The 15,671-nt window shown below is 40.6% G+C and overlaps 1 non-coding gene across 1 annotated transcript; it reads left to right on the top strand.

Annotated features, from left to right (window-relative positions):
* Nucleotides 1–11,735: 11,735 nt before the first annotated feature.
* Nucleotides 11,736–11,842, top strand: LOC111901251 (small nucleolar RNA R71). Its single transcript, XR_002853458.1, has one exon. It is a non-coding gene; the product is annotated as a small nucleolar RNA R71 (small nucleolar RNA).
* Nucleotides 11,843–15,671: the final 3,829 nt, after the last annotated feature.

The raw sequence follows: 15,671 nt of genomic DNA, 5'->3' as shown, positions 1-15,671 counted from the left end.
CGAGAAGGCTCGCAGCCTTCTATTTATAGGGTGAAGCTTCTGATCGGACGACTGAGAAGCTTCTGATCCAACGGCTGAGAAGGTTCGCAGGCGAAGGCTCGCACATGACTCGCATGGCTCGCACATGGCTCGCACCTGCGAGGGCTCGGTGGCAGCTTCTAAGTGGACCGGAGTCTACTGGTGCACCTGTGAGGTTCGGAGCTAGGCTATGCGAGGCTCGGACGGAGAGTTGGCTGCTTCGGATTAGGCCTCCTCCTCGGTCGAATCAGAAGGGGACACGTGGCTTTGCATGACTCAGCAGCTTCGGTGACTCAGCAGCCTGGTGACTCAGCAGGACACGTGTCACATTCTTAGCGAGGGTGACGTGGCAAAGTGTGACTATGCGAAATTTCTCGATTTTCGCGCCAAAACTTCTAAAATCCATAACTTTCGCATAAGAACTCCGTTTTTGACGTTCTTTATATGCACGCGTAGCTAAAATTACGATCTATAACTTCCGTTTAGACTTCGTCAGCTAATTTTAACTTTAAATTATATATTATTATTTTTAACAGACTGGGACAGAAAATTCGTTAAAAACTCATAACTTCTTCATCCGACGTCCGTTTTCGTCAGACTTTTTACCGTTGTGCTCCTAATGACGAGACCTTCAATTCTCGTTTAGGTTGTGTCGGCTAAAAATCGCTCAATCTAAAATTCGAGTTTTTTAGCTGTCTACTGCTAAGCTGAAACTTCGAAAAATCATAACTTCTTCATACGAAGTCAGATTTGGGTGTTCTTTTTATCGAACTTCTCGGTTTAACGAATACTACGACTTTCGTTTAGATTACTAAGGATAAAAAGTAGTTTATCGAAAACTCACTTTTTACGACATTCAGCACCGTGCCGGTTGTGTCGCGAAACTTCGACAGGTCATAACTTCTTCGTTATAACTCGGATTTTCGTATTCTTTATATCCCCGAAATCCTTGTTTCGACCACTACAACTTTATGTAAAGATATCGGGCTTCTCTCACACTTTAATTTTGACGCTTATTTTTATTCTTAATTAATTAAGCCCTAATACTCACATAATTCACATAATATTCACATAATTCCTTTTCATTTCTTCAAAATGAGTTACAAAGGTTAACCTAGACTATCAACTCAATATAAATGCCTAGGCTAGAAACACGAGTGTTACAATTCTCTCCCCTTAGGATGATTCTGTCCCCGGAATCATATATCACCAAACAAATGCGGGTAGCGACTCATCATGTCACTCTCCGTTTCCCAAGTGAGATTTGGTCCATTCGTATGTTTCCAACGCACAAGCACTAAATCGACCATCTTGCATCGTAACTTCATACTCTTACGGTCAACGATTGCCTCAGGTTCCTCGATCAACCTCTTGTTTTCATCCAACCTTAACTCAGAAATCAGAATTATGTCGGGCACATCTCCTGTGAACTTTCTCAAATAACACACATGAAAGGTGTTATGAATACCTTCCAGTTATTCCGGTAACTCTAGCTTGTAAGCTTGATTTCCGATCCTCTGAAGAACTTTAAATGGTCCAATAAACCTTGGACTCAACTTCCCTCTTTTACCAAATCTTATAAGTCCCTTCCACGGCGAGACTTAAAGTAAAACCGAATCTCCAACATCGAAGGATATCAGTTGTCTTTTCTTGTCAGCATAACTCTTTTGTCGATCTTGAGCAGCTAACATCCTTTCCCTTATCACTTTCAACTTTTCAGCAGTCTCATGGACTATTTCAGGTCCCATAAACTGCTTTTCCCCAGCTTCCAGCCAACATGATGGCGTTCGACACTTTTCCCCATACAAGGCGTGATAAGGTGCCATCTTGATGCTTGAGTGGAAACTATTATAATAGGAGAATTCTACTAAAGGTAAGTGTTCATCCCAGTTACCTTGGAATTCTAGGGTACATGCTCTCAGCATATCCTCCAATGTTTGAATCGTTCGCTCGCTCTGACCATCGGTTTGCGGATGGTAAGCTGTACTCAAACACAACTTGGTACCCAATTCCTCTTGTAGACTCCTCCAAAATCTCGAGGTAAAACGACTATCACGATCGGACAAAATCGTTAACGGAACACCGTGAAGCCTCATAATTTCCTTCACGTAAGAATTCGCAAGTTTATCCATAGACCATTTCTCTTTGGCCGCTATGAAATGCGCACTCTTAGTGAAGCAATCAACGACCACCCAAATTATGTCATGACCGTTCCTTGTTCTGGGCAGTTTAGTCACAAAATCCATGGTGATGTCTTCCCATTTACCCATGGGTATGGGTAAAGGGTCTAAACTCCCATACGGTTTCTGATGTTGTGCATTAACCCTAGCACAAGTTACACACTCGGCCACATACTTAGCAACATCGAGCTTCATCGTCGGCCACCAATAATAGGGTTTTAGATCTTTATACATTTTTGTACTGCCGGGATGAATCGAGTACATAGTCTTGTGAGCTTCTTTCATCAGAAGATCTCTTACTCTGCCCGTCTTAGGTACCCAAATTCTATCTTGGAATACCTTCAACCCTTGGTTGTTTGTACCGAACACTAATGTTTTGCCCAAACGTTCTTCCTTTCGGTCATTTTTCTCTAAAGCTTCCTCTTGAGCTTTCTTTATACTTTCCACAATTGTTGAGACAACTTCAATTCTCAATGCTATTGGCCTTTTCTTTTCAAGGTTTACCTTCCGACTGAAAGCATCAGCAACCATATTTGCTTTACCAGGGTGGTAAAGTATCTCACAGTCGTAGTCCTTGAGTAACTCTAGCCAGCGTCGTTGCCTCATGTTCAATTCCTTCTGATTAAAGAGATACTGGAGACTCTTATGATCAGTGAAAAGTTTACACTTTGTGCCATATAGATAATGCCTCCATATCTTTAGGGTGAATACTACCGCTGCCAACTCCAGATCATGAGTGGGGTAGTTCTTTTCATGTTCCTTCAATTGCCTCGATGCATACGCTATCACTTTATCCCTTTGGGTCATAACACAACCTAACCCAACTCCAGACGCATCGCTATAAACTGCGAAGTCATCAACTCCTTCAGGCAATGAAAGAATCGGTGCTTCACACAATCTCTTCTTCAACTTCTCAAAGGCTTCCTTATGCTTCTCATTCTAAGCATAAGTAGATCCTTTATGGGTCAAAGCTGTTAATGGAGTAGCAATCGAAGAAAAGCCTTGGATAAACCTTCGGTAATATCCAGCTAATCCTAAAAAGCTTCGAATCTTCGTAGGACTTTTTGGTTGTTCCCACTTCATCACAGCTTCAATCTTTGCTGGGTCAACCATTATTCCTTCTTCGTTAACCACATGACCTAAAAATTGGACTTCTTGAATCCAAAATTCACATTTGGAGAACTTTGCGTACAACTTCTCCTTTTTCAGGACTTCTAGCACTTGACATAGATGCTTTTCATGTTCCTGCTTGCTTTTCGAATAAATCAAGATATCGTCTATGAATACTATCACGGATTTATCTAAGAATGGTTTACAAACCCTATTCATCAAATCCATGAAAGCTGCTGGGGCATTGGTTAGTCCGAACGACATAACCAAAAATTCATAGTGTCCATATCTCGTTCTAAAAGCAGTCTTTTCGATATCCTTCTCTCTCACCTTTAGTTGATGGTATCCCGACCTAAGATCGATCTTCGAGAAATAGCTCGAACCCTGAAACTGGTCGAACAAGTCATCGATCCTTGGCAACGGGTACTTGTTCTTTATCATCACTTTGTTCAGCTCTCTGTAATCGATGCACATTCTCATGCTTCCGTCTTTCTTCTTTACAAATAACACAGGGGTTCCCCAGGGTGATGAACTAGCTCGAATGAAACCTTTGTCCATTAACTCCTGAAGTTGTGTCATAAGTTCTTTCATTTCGGTTGGCGCTAATCGATAAGGTGCTTTTGCTATCGGCGTCATTCCTGGTAACAAGTCGATACGAAATTTTACTTGTCGATCAGGGGGCAATCTGGGAAGATCTTCGGGAAAGACTTCTGGATAATCACACACCACCGGAATATTCTGCACCTCCTTCTTTTCCATCTTGGCATCGATCACGAACGCTAGATATGATGTACATCCCTTGGCGAAACACTTTCTGGCTTTCATTAAGGAAATGATTCCAGAGTTTAGTCTGCGTTTGTCTCCATACACCATAAACGACTCTTTCCCTGGCGGGTTTACTTTTACTATCTTCTTTCTACATAATATTTCTGCATCGTTGGTGCTAAGCCAATCCATTCCTAAAACTATGTCGAATCCATTTAACTCGATAGGCAATAATTCCTCGTGGAACTTATTCCCATCCAATTCAATGAGGTTGTTTTTCATACGATGGCTAACAGGTACAAACGTGCCACTAGCAATCTCGACTAATAAGGCATTAACTAGCCTATCTACAGGCAAAGCTAGCTTTCTACCAAATTCATGCGATATAAAGGAGTAATTGGCTCCAGAATCAAACAAAATTTGGGCAGGCAATTCGTTTACGAGAAAGGTACCTGAAGCGGCATCGACTTCTTCTTTCGAAGCTTCAAGCGTCATCTGGAAGGCTCTCGCCTTCGGCTTTGGTGGTAGATTGGGCATTGCAACATCCTTCCTCTTTGGACAGTCTTAAGAATATGTCCTACTTCATGGCACTCAAAACATACCCTCTTGTCGGACGGACACACGTTGGCATAATGCCCAGTCTTTCCACATTTGAAGCAAGTCACCTCCTCATTACATCTCCCAGAGTGCTTTTTCTTGCACTTCTCACACCATTTCACTTCACCTCCTCCTCCTCCAAACTTCTTGGACTTAGAAAATTTGCTTTTCTTGTTAAAACCCGAAGTTCCTTCAAATTTTCTCTTTTCACCAACTTTTGCCCTCTCCAGACCCTTTTCTTTGATCTGAACCTCAACATTCTTAGCAGCCCAGATGGCGGCTTTCAAGGTGGTTGCTTGCTTAACCATCGGACCATAGTCCGCTGGTTATCCAAGGGCAAACTTGTTGACCTTAGATAGTTCAGTTGGAACTAGATGAGGAACTAGCTTCATCTTTTCCATAAAACTAGCAGCGTATTCAGTAACGCTCATCTTTCCTTTCTTTAAATTCTGGAACTCATTGTTGATTTCCAGAAGATCCTGCTCAGAGCAGTACTGCAATTTCAGTTGTACCACAAATTCTTCCCAAGACATCTTACTAGCTTCACCCTTGGGCATCGAATCAGCTAGTAACTTCCACCAGCTCAACACACCAGACTTTAACAGAGGAATCGCAAGTGCAGTCTTTTGTTTGTTGCTGCACTCGCAACTTTCAAACATCGTCTCCATTTCGGAGATCCAATTCATGACTTCCACCGGTGTCGGACTTCCAGATAGACACGGCGGTTTAGATGCCATGAAATCTTTGTATTTGCATCCGCGTCCATCAACTCCTCCATCGTGGTTGTTTTGTCTAACTATCGGTGGGTTGTCTTGACGAAGAGTCCCACTGTAGTTCCCTCCTACTGATTGCCCTTCATTCAATACGGGCTGTTCAACAAGCATCGTAGTCTCTTCCCTATGTTGTTGTAGTAATCGCCTTGTCTCCTCTATTTGGCGATCTAACATCATTTGCATAATTGCTTGTACCCCAGCCATCGTCATTGGCTCAGGTGCAGCTCCTACAACAGGTACTTGCTCAACTACTTGAGGTTGAGGCTGTTGATCCCTGTTTCTGTTTGCATTTGCAGCTCCACTACGAGTTCTGGCCATTACAATCTATATAACGAATAAGGCGAATTTAGGTCTTTATCCTTGTTAGACATGTCAATTCCCTTATCACTCCGAAACGTTTACATGTTAGTTCTAATCTCGTAATCATACGCTTAGAATCCTACACACATAAGGTTTCCAGATCTGGTTGGCAACAGACCATAGATCCAAACAAATAATGGCACACATGGCACACACATAGCATTTAGCACATAAGGGAATTTTAGGCATCTTCCCTAAAATAAACTAGTGCTCGTGTCTAAAATATGGTAGACACTCATCTCACAATCATCACTTAGCATTCTAAGTTCAAGTCTAGAAATTCTACAATTTCTTATTTCGTTTAAACTAATGCCCTGATACCAACTGTGACATCCCCTAATTTCTCAGTCAGAAAAGACCAATTTAATTTATGCTTTTCAAAATAAAATCAGAGAAATATTTTCAAAAGATGTTGCAGAATTGGTCCCCAAACAAAATATGATAAAAGTTTATCAAAACCCTTCATTAAGAAGGTATGTGTTTTCCATATATATATATCAAAACCTCGGGATGTCATGTTCCGATACAGATCAAAAGCATAAACAAGACATTATAAGCCTTTCAACAGTTATTTACATCTACTGGCCTATAATCCAAAAATCTCTCGTCGTCCTCCGACTATGCTTGGGGTCCACTACCTGTAACATAAAAAGCTGAGTGGGTCAGGATTGGGAGCCTGGTGAGCATATAGGGTTTTCAACCCACAATAATAATAAACTTACTAAGTTCATCAATCAACAATAACCCTGATTACCCGTTCCCATTATCCTCACTTTATGTCCCTAAACACTTGTCACAAGGGACCTAGCTTAAAGAATATCATCGGGATGGACACTACTGCTAAGGGGTTTCCTCAGCCATACATGTCCTAAAGGCAACCATGAGGGGGATGGAGTACAGCGAATGAACACTCTTAGTTCATTAACACCTACAGGTTGCGGACCTGCTAATGTTTCCCACTGGACTGTCTAGAAAGTCCGTGGTCGTCATCCAAACTCCGCTAGATGACTTGATCTCAAAACACATCGAGGCCTCTCATCAATTTTATTTTATCACACATCACTATCTACCCATGTTCTACCCAACATATTTGTAGATAAAAATACTTATACAGTTTAAAACTTGTATAAAACATCAACACAACAATCACCTCGAATAAACAATTAATATATTTACACATAGCACGTATTATAAGGTAAATACTTCATATCTATGTGTAAAATGAAAGTGACTATACACTCACTTGATTTGATGATAATCGGACAACAATTCGTTTCCTAAAACGATCGTTTCTAATAAAACCGGGAGTTTTATTGAGAAATCGGGCTTTGTAAAAGTCAGCCTTCGAAACCGAAAAGATAAATTTTCCGGGCTTCTCGGGCACTTCGTGGAGTATTCCGGGCTTTACAATCGATACCGGGGCTTTGCGGGATGTTAAGATGAAGAAAATATGGGTTTAGGGGTTAAAAGTGGCAATTTCTTAAAAATCTCCGAGAAGGCTCGCAACCTTCTATTTATAGGGTGAAGCTTCTGATCGGACGGCTGAGAAGCTTCTGATCCAACGGCTGAGAAGGTTCGCAGGCGAAGGCTCGCATGGCTCGCACATGGCTCGCACCTACGAGGGCTCGGTGGCAACTTCTAAGTGGACCGGAGTCTACTGGTGCACCTGCGAGGTTCAGAGCTAGGCTATGCGAGGCTCGGACGGAGAGCTGGCTGCTTCAGATTGGGCCTCCTCCTCGGTCGAATCAGAAGGGGACACGTGGCTTCGCATAACTCAGCAGCTTCGGTGACTCAGCAGCCTGATGACTCAGCAGCCTGGTGACTCAGCAGGACACGTGTCACATTCTAAGCGAGGGTGACGTGGCAAAGTGTGACTATGCGAAATTTCTCGATTTTCGCGCCAAAACTTCTAAAATCCATAACTTTCGCATACGAGCTCCGTTTTTGACGTTCTTTATATGTACGCGTAGCTAAAGTTACGATCTACAACTTCCATTTAGACTTCGTCGGCTAATTTTGACTTTAACTTTTATATTATTATTGTTAACAGACCGGGACAGGAAATCCGTTAAAAATTCATAACTTCTTCATCCGACGTCCGTTTTCGTCAGACTTTTTACCGTTGTGCTCCTAATGAAGAGACCTTCAATTCTCGTTTAGGTTGTGTCAGCTAAAAATCGCTCGATCTAAAATTCGAGTTTTTTAGCTGTCTACTGCTAAGCTGAAACTTCGAAAAACCATAACTTCCTCATACGAAGTCAGATTTGGGCGTTCTCTTTATCGAACTTCTCGGTTTAACGAATACTATGAACTTCGTTTAGATTACTAAGGCTAAAAAGGAGTTTATCGAAAACTCACTTTTTACGACATTCAACACCGTGTCGGTTTTGTCGCGAAACTTCGACAGGTCATAACTTCTTCGTTATAACTCGGATTTTGGTATTCTTTATATCCCCGAAATCCTTGTTTTGACCACTACAACTTTATGTAAAGATATCGGGCTTATCTCACACTTTAATTTTGACGCTTATTTTTATTCTTAATTAATTAAGCCCTACTAATTAAGCATAAAACACATAATTCACATAATATTCATATAATTCCTTTTCATTTCTTCAAAATGAGTTACAAAGGTTAACCTAGACTATCAACTCAATATAAATGCCTAGGCTAGAAACATGAGTGTTACAAGCTGCTGCGTTCTCCATCCCTTGAAATTCTTTGATCTCAATATCAAAATTTTGAAGTAAAAGCACCCATCGGATCGATCTTGGCTTCGCATCCTGCTTGGCAAACAAACACTTGATAGCAGAATGTTCAGTAAAAATAAGTGTTTTAGACAATATAAGGTAAGGACGAAACTTGTCCAAGGCATAAACCACAACTAATAATTCTTTCAGTAGTGGTGTAATTTTCTTGGGCTACATTTATGGTCTTGCTGGCATAATAGATAGGTTGGAAGTGCTTGTCAACCCTTTGACCAAGCACAGCTCCTAAGGCATAGTCACTTGCATCACACGTTATCTCAAAGGGAAGTTCAAATTCTGGGTGTTAATGATCGGAGCATTAATCAATTTTTCTTTCAAAATCTCAAAATCTTCTAAGAATTCTTTACAAAAATTAAAAGGTGCATCTTTTAAAAGTAGTTGCGTCAAAGTTCTAATGGTTTTTGAAAAATATTTATTAAAACGGTGGTAAACACTCGCGTGACCTAAAAAACTCCTAACGCCCTTCACATTGATTGATGGGGGTAATTTAGCAATACTGCCAATCTTTGCTCGATCCACCTTAATCCCCGATTTGGACACTTTATGGCCTAAAAAATGCCTTCGCTCACCAAGAAATGACACTTTTCCCAATTTAAGACTAAATTGTCACACCTAGCAAGCATCAAATCAATGTTAGTAAGACAATCATTAAAAGAAGAGCCAAATTCAGAAAATTCATCCATAAACACTTCCATAAACTTCTCCACCATGTCGTGGAATATCATCGTCATGCATCGTTGAAAAGTCGCCGACGCATTTCATAACCCAAAAGACATGCGTCGATATGCAAATGTTCCACTTGGACAAGTGAAATTCGTCTTCTCTTGATCCTTAGGGTCAATCGGAACTAAAAAGAACCTGAAAATCCATCTCTAAAACAATAATAGCAATGATCAGAAAGTCGCTCAAGCATTTGATCAATAAAGGGAAGAGGGAAGCGGTCTTTGCAAATGGCATCGTTTAGCTTGAGATAATCGATGCACACTCGCTAACCGGTTACCGTTCGTGTAGGTATGACTTCGTTCTTCTTGTTTGTCACAACTGTCATCCCTCCTTTCTTTGGCACTACTTTAACTGGACTAACCCATTAGCTATCAAAAATTGATTATATTATCCCCACATCTAAAATCTTGACTAGTTCTTGCATGTTTGGGTTTAACCGCCTTTGATGTTGCACTAATGGTTTCACGCCTTCTTCATGGTTAATATTATGCAAGCAATAAGAAGGGTTGATTCCTTTTAAGTATGTAATCTTCTAGGCGATGGCATTCTTCCTTTTCTTCAAAACCTTAACGAGTTCTTCTTTTTCTGATGGTGTGAGGTCAGAAGCTATAATCATAGGGTTTTGGTCACCCTCTTCCAGGAAAGCATATTCCAAGTGTTCCGGCAAAGTTTTGTTCTCTAATTTGGTACTATGAACACTAAACATGTCGAGTGTATTAATGGAACTCACCGAGTTGTGGCCAGTTAACCCTTTAGATTGCGTTTTTTCATCCCAACTTGTCAAGTTGTGCTCATCAACTCGCCGAGTTGAGTTTTCAGCATGACTTGTTAATTCTTTGTATTTGCTTTCTTCAAGTAGCCTCTCTATCTGCTTTAGGTATCTTTCAGCATCAAACTCATATCTTAAGAATAAGGTGGATTTACTCATCTTGTCTTCTTTCCACTCTGGAAATTCTTTTTCCATTAGTTGTTCCAAAATGTCCACCAAAAGGCCGTTTAGTCACTAAACCTTGAATGCTTCATGGCTCGATCAACTCCAAATGTAACTGAATCATCTCCTACTTGAGGGGTAAGTTTTGACTCTCTTATGTCCACTATGGCCCAAACGGTGTTTAAGAAAGGTCTTCCAAGTATAATGGGCACTTGGTGGTCTTCTTCCATACCTAACACTACGAAATCGGTTGGAAGCCTAAACTTATCTACTTTTGCCAAGAGATCCTTGCAAATTCCCCACGGAAATGTCACCGTCTTGTTTGCAAGATGAATCACCATGTGAATTGGTCTCAGCTCTGGAAGGTTCAACTTCTTGAAGAAGGAATCAGACATAAGTTTTATACTAGCCCCTGAGTCAGCCAATGCACAGCTTGTAGCCAAATTCCCAAATTAATATGACAAAGTCAAACTACCCGGGTCACCCATCTTCTTTGGCAATTTATTTAACATCGTGGCTAAGCAATTCTCATTTCAGACCACTTTAGAAGCCTCTTCTATCTTCTTTCAATTTGTAAGAAGGTCTTTTAAGACTTTAGCATACTTGGGCATTTGTGCAACCGCCTCTATAAATGGAATGTTAAATTGAAAAGCCTTGATGTGCTCCAGGAACTTTTTATTGTCTTCATTATGTTTATCTTCTCTAGCTCAGTCTGGGAATGGAAATGGTAGTTGATATGGCTTAATTGGAGGGTTATTTTTCTCATCAGATGGAAAACTCGTCGAGTTCTTTTCTAGAACTTGTCGAGTTGTGTCGTCTGTTTGTGATTCTTTCCTTTCTTTCTCTACTTCCAGCTCCACTTTTGGATCTTCATTCGGGATTGGGGTCAGAGGAGAGACTATTTTACCTCTCCTAGTCGTCACTATATTGATATGTTCTCCTCTCGGGTTTTTCTCGGTGTTGCTTGGAAATCTGCCCGGTGAACGCTCGTTGAATTGTTGTGCCAACTTCCCTAGTTGCTTCTTGATGTTAAGGATTGTGGGTTGCTGATTCCTCATCAGTGCTTACTTCTCCTTCATCAATGCTTGTTGTTCTCGTATCACTGCATCTATTTCATTGTTCATTAAACCTATCCCCGCTTGAATAACACACTTGAGCTTTTTGGTTTCCGTTCTCGTCCAAGTCAAAATCCTTGGTAAGGTGAGGCACGCTACAATTATCACAACTGACTCGGGTGGCATGGATGAATTGCTTCAACTTTGTCCTCCTACGATCTATGTTACCTAACTTAGCTATCATTGCCGCCATTTCATCTGAAACTGAGTTGACCGCCCCTCGAGTTGAGTTGTTTCTTGGGTTATCATATTCTCTTGAGTGTTTAGAGAATTCTTTAATCAAACTTTTGATGTCAGATGTTGCCTTCTTCGTGAGTGGTCCTTGGGATTAAAGGAGCTCCCTGGTTGTAATATTCACTTCATCATAGAAGATGGAGACCTCTTGTTGAACATTAAGGTCATTTTATGGACAGTTTCTCAGCAACCCTTTGTACCTCTCCCATGCTTCATATAGTCACTCTCCTCCTTGTTGTTCGGATTTTGTGATTGCTTTCTTTAATTTTGAGACCTTCAAGGGAGGACAGAACTGCTGAATGAACTCTTTGCGCATCTTGGCCCATGTTGTAATTGATCCTGGAGATAGTACGTTCAACCAATCTTTTACGTTTCCGTTGAATGTAACTGGTAGCATCTGTAGTAGGAAAGTATCATATGGTACGTTGGGGATGTTGAAGTAGTCGACTATATCGTTGACCTCGTTAATGTGCTTATAGGCATCTTTGTGATCCTTCCTATCAAATGGGATCTCCTTTCGTTGAGTGAGAATCTGCCCCTTCAATTCAAAGTTTGCGGTTGCTGGAATGGCGGGTTGAACAAGACCTTGTCCGATATAATCTCGCATATTCTTCTTGTACTCCTCCATGATTATACCCGCAATGTTTTCCATCTCTTCTTTTAGCTCGGTGTCACTTTCTTCTTCAAATTCAGGTGCTTTGGGCTCGTAATCGACCACCTTTTTGCCTTGAATTTTCTCTTTACCGCTTGATTCCCTAATTGCTTTGTTCTTCTTTATGTGAAGAATTGATTTCGGATCTTCCACAGGCCGTACTACTGTAGAGCTAGAGCTCCGAGTCATAAACTTCCTAAAACAAAAAAAAAATCACGCGTAAAACGAACAAAAACGATGAAAAAAATGAAACTGGAAACACGACTCAACAAGTCGAGTTCAACTCACAAACATGAAAATTTTAAAAACAAAAACTTAAATAGTATAACTTGTAACTTTATGTGAGATAAATCTAACACAAAGGATCGATAACACTAGCAAATAAATTTAACTATTTAGAACCGCTCCCCAGCAACGACGCCAAAAACTTGATACGTGTGGAATATACTAGTTTTAATCCTAACTAACTTAATCAAAAAACAAACACACGGAAATCAATGTACCTATCGATTAGCACTTTAGTGTAGGCAAGTAGGATATCGAACTCAGGGAACGGTAAACAATTAAAATATTACTAATCTATCTAAATAAAACAATTACTAAGAATGGTTTTTTTTAGTTTGTAAGACTAGTAACTTAAGCAATTACTAAGCACTTAGCAAAGAACAGTTAACAAATAAACAGAAGCAAAAGACAACTAGATTCAATAAGATTAAAGAGACTTCCGTTTAGGTTCAATTCACTTATTCCTATGGTTGATTTCGTGGCAAGTAAAATAGATTGATATATAATTAATTAGCGATTTCTAATATGATTAGGCTCATGTTCACTATTACTAATCCTTTAGCAAATAAATCAATTCAAGCAGTGATCAAGTGATTAAATCAAAGAATTTACTAGTGTTCAATTTGAATCAAGTAAGACTTGTAATAATAGCTAATCAAATTGGTTGGTTCAATTAACTCGAATGTGGTTGGTCAGCACACATGCTCACATATTAACTTATTTATTCTCTAGATAACCCTATGTTATGTTCACAACAATTGGCATACAATCTTGTTTTCATAACACGATAAGATTCAAGTAATCAAGAAGATGTTCATACAACTCAATATACTTAGTCATTAACAGAAAATAACTATCATTAACACATAAGGATCTTTTAACAAGCTTAACAAGATAAATAACCAAATCAATATAATCCAAAGCCACTAATCAAACCATATTCATAAAATCATCTAATGTAAAGGAAAGTATGGAGTTTTAGCCAATAACTTTAGCAAATAAACACATAAACTCGAAATATAATGTTATAAACAAGGTTCACACAAAGGATTAAGAGAAAAGTAATGGTTAATTGCCTTTGATCTCTTCAAAACTAGCCACTAGTCGGATTCTAAGTTCCAAAGCTTCTTGAGAATGTCTGTGGTCTCCAAAAGCCACTAAAAGTATCCAACAAACGTTAGGGTTTCAAATGAAAACGATCTATAAATAGATTCTAAAAACAACTTCAACACGTCAAGTTGGAGGGACCCAACTCGCCGAGTTTTTTACTTAAACCGCATGTACGACAAAACATTATTTTGTCGTGAATCTTCATAGCAACTCGTCGAGTTGGATGATAAAATCACCGAGTTCTTCTTCCATTTTATCTTCTTTCTTCAATATCCAATTTCCAAGCTTCCAATTGTTAAATCCGCTTCCTCTTGCGTCCGAGCATGTCTCTGTTGTTGAAAATGAAGTTTTAAAGTAATTAAGCACCTTTTGTTCATTATTTGAGACAAAAACAACATAAATTATTAAGATAATGCATGAATTTTATAACTAAATATGCCCATATCAAAGAGCGAAGAGATAACCATGGATTTCATCACAAAATTGCCAAGGATGACACATGGTGTTGATTCTATCTGGGTCATTGTTGATAGATTGACAAAGAGTGTGCATTTCATACCGAGCCTGAGAGTACATCTGCTGGAAATTTAGTTGAAATCTACGTTCGAGAACTGGTAGTTCGGCATGGGGTGCCCATTTTGGTGGTTTTAGACTGGGATGTTCGTTTCACCACCAGGTTTTGGAGGAGGTTTCATCAGGAGTTGGGTAGTCAGCTGCATTTGAGTACAACATACCATCCCCAGTCTGATGGTGAAAGTCCACTCAGATCCCTTCCGATGTTGCTACTGGACCTGAACTAGGGGCGCGTCTTTGTTCCTCAGAACCTTCATTTTCCAATCCAAGATCGCTATCAGCCTCTCAATATAATATAGGCTCGCATCCACCTGAATGTCCTCTAATGGTACCGCCGCCTTCTCATTGGTTACACACTTCCTCAACTGAGACACGTGGAAGGTGTTATGAATCTGACTTAACTCGGCAGGTAGCTCCAGCCGGTAAGCTACCTTACCCACTCTGGCGATCACTCTTAAAGGACCAATGTATCGGGGACCCAACTTTCCCCGCTTCGTGAATCGGGTCATACCTTTCCACGGGGATACCTTCAGGAGGACAAAATCTCCAACCTGGAACTCAAGCTCGGATCGTTGTCAATCTGCATAACTCTTCTCGCGACTTTGTGTTGATAGTAACCTTTGTCTAACCTGCTAAATAAGCTCGGTCGTCTTCAGTACTATCTCAATGCCACCCATCACTCGCTGCCCAACATCTCCCTAATAGATGGGAGTCCGACACCTCCTCCATATAATAGCTCCAAGGGAGGCATGCCAATACTGGACTGGTAGATGTTGTTGTAAGAAAACTCAGCCAAGGGCAAATAAGTGTCCAACTTCCTCCGAAGTCCATGACACAGGCACTTAGCATATCTTCGAGCGTTTAAATAATCCACTCATTCTGCCCGTCTGTATGTGGGTGGTATGCGGTGCTGAAATGCAATCGGGTTCCCAACTACTCATGGAACTTCTTCCAGAACCTGGAAGTAAAACGCACTTCCCGATCTAACACTATCGATGTTGGCACTCCATTCCGAGCGACCACCTCTCTCACATAAATCTCAGCCAACTTCTCTGTGGAAGAGCTCTCACTGATAGTAAGGAAGTGAGCACTCTTCGTCAACCGGTCCACAATCACTCATATCAAGTCGACACCTCACGCGGTCCTTGAAAATTTGGTGATAAAATCCATGGAAATCTGCTCCCACTTGCACTGGGGAATCTCTAGAGGTTGTAACGGGCCATGTGGACACTAGTGCTCCGCCTCAACCGGCGACATGTCAAGCACCACTTAACTACCCATGCCACATCCCTCTTCATACAGGACGACTAGTAATTTCCCTTTAGATCCAAATACATCTTAGTGGCTCCTGGATGGATCAAGAATCTCAATTTGTGTGCCTCCTCCATCAGTATACATCGAGCTCCACCTGTATAGGGCACCCAAATCTGCCCTCGGAAAGTCATAAGCCCACGACTGTCTGTCTCAAACTCGGAAA

This window comes from Lactuca sativa, chromosome 6 (assembly GCF_002870075.4).
Source record: "Lactuca sativa cultivar Salinas chromosome 6, Lsat_Salinas_v11, whole genome shotgun sequence".
Classification (NCBI taxonomy): domain Eukaryota; kingdom Viridiplantae; phylum Streptophyta; class Magnoliopsida; order Asterales; family Asteraceae; genus Lactuca; species Lactuca sativa.
Note: the sequence above shows the minus strand (reverse complement) of the source record. Positions and strands in the feature narration are given on the sequence as shown.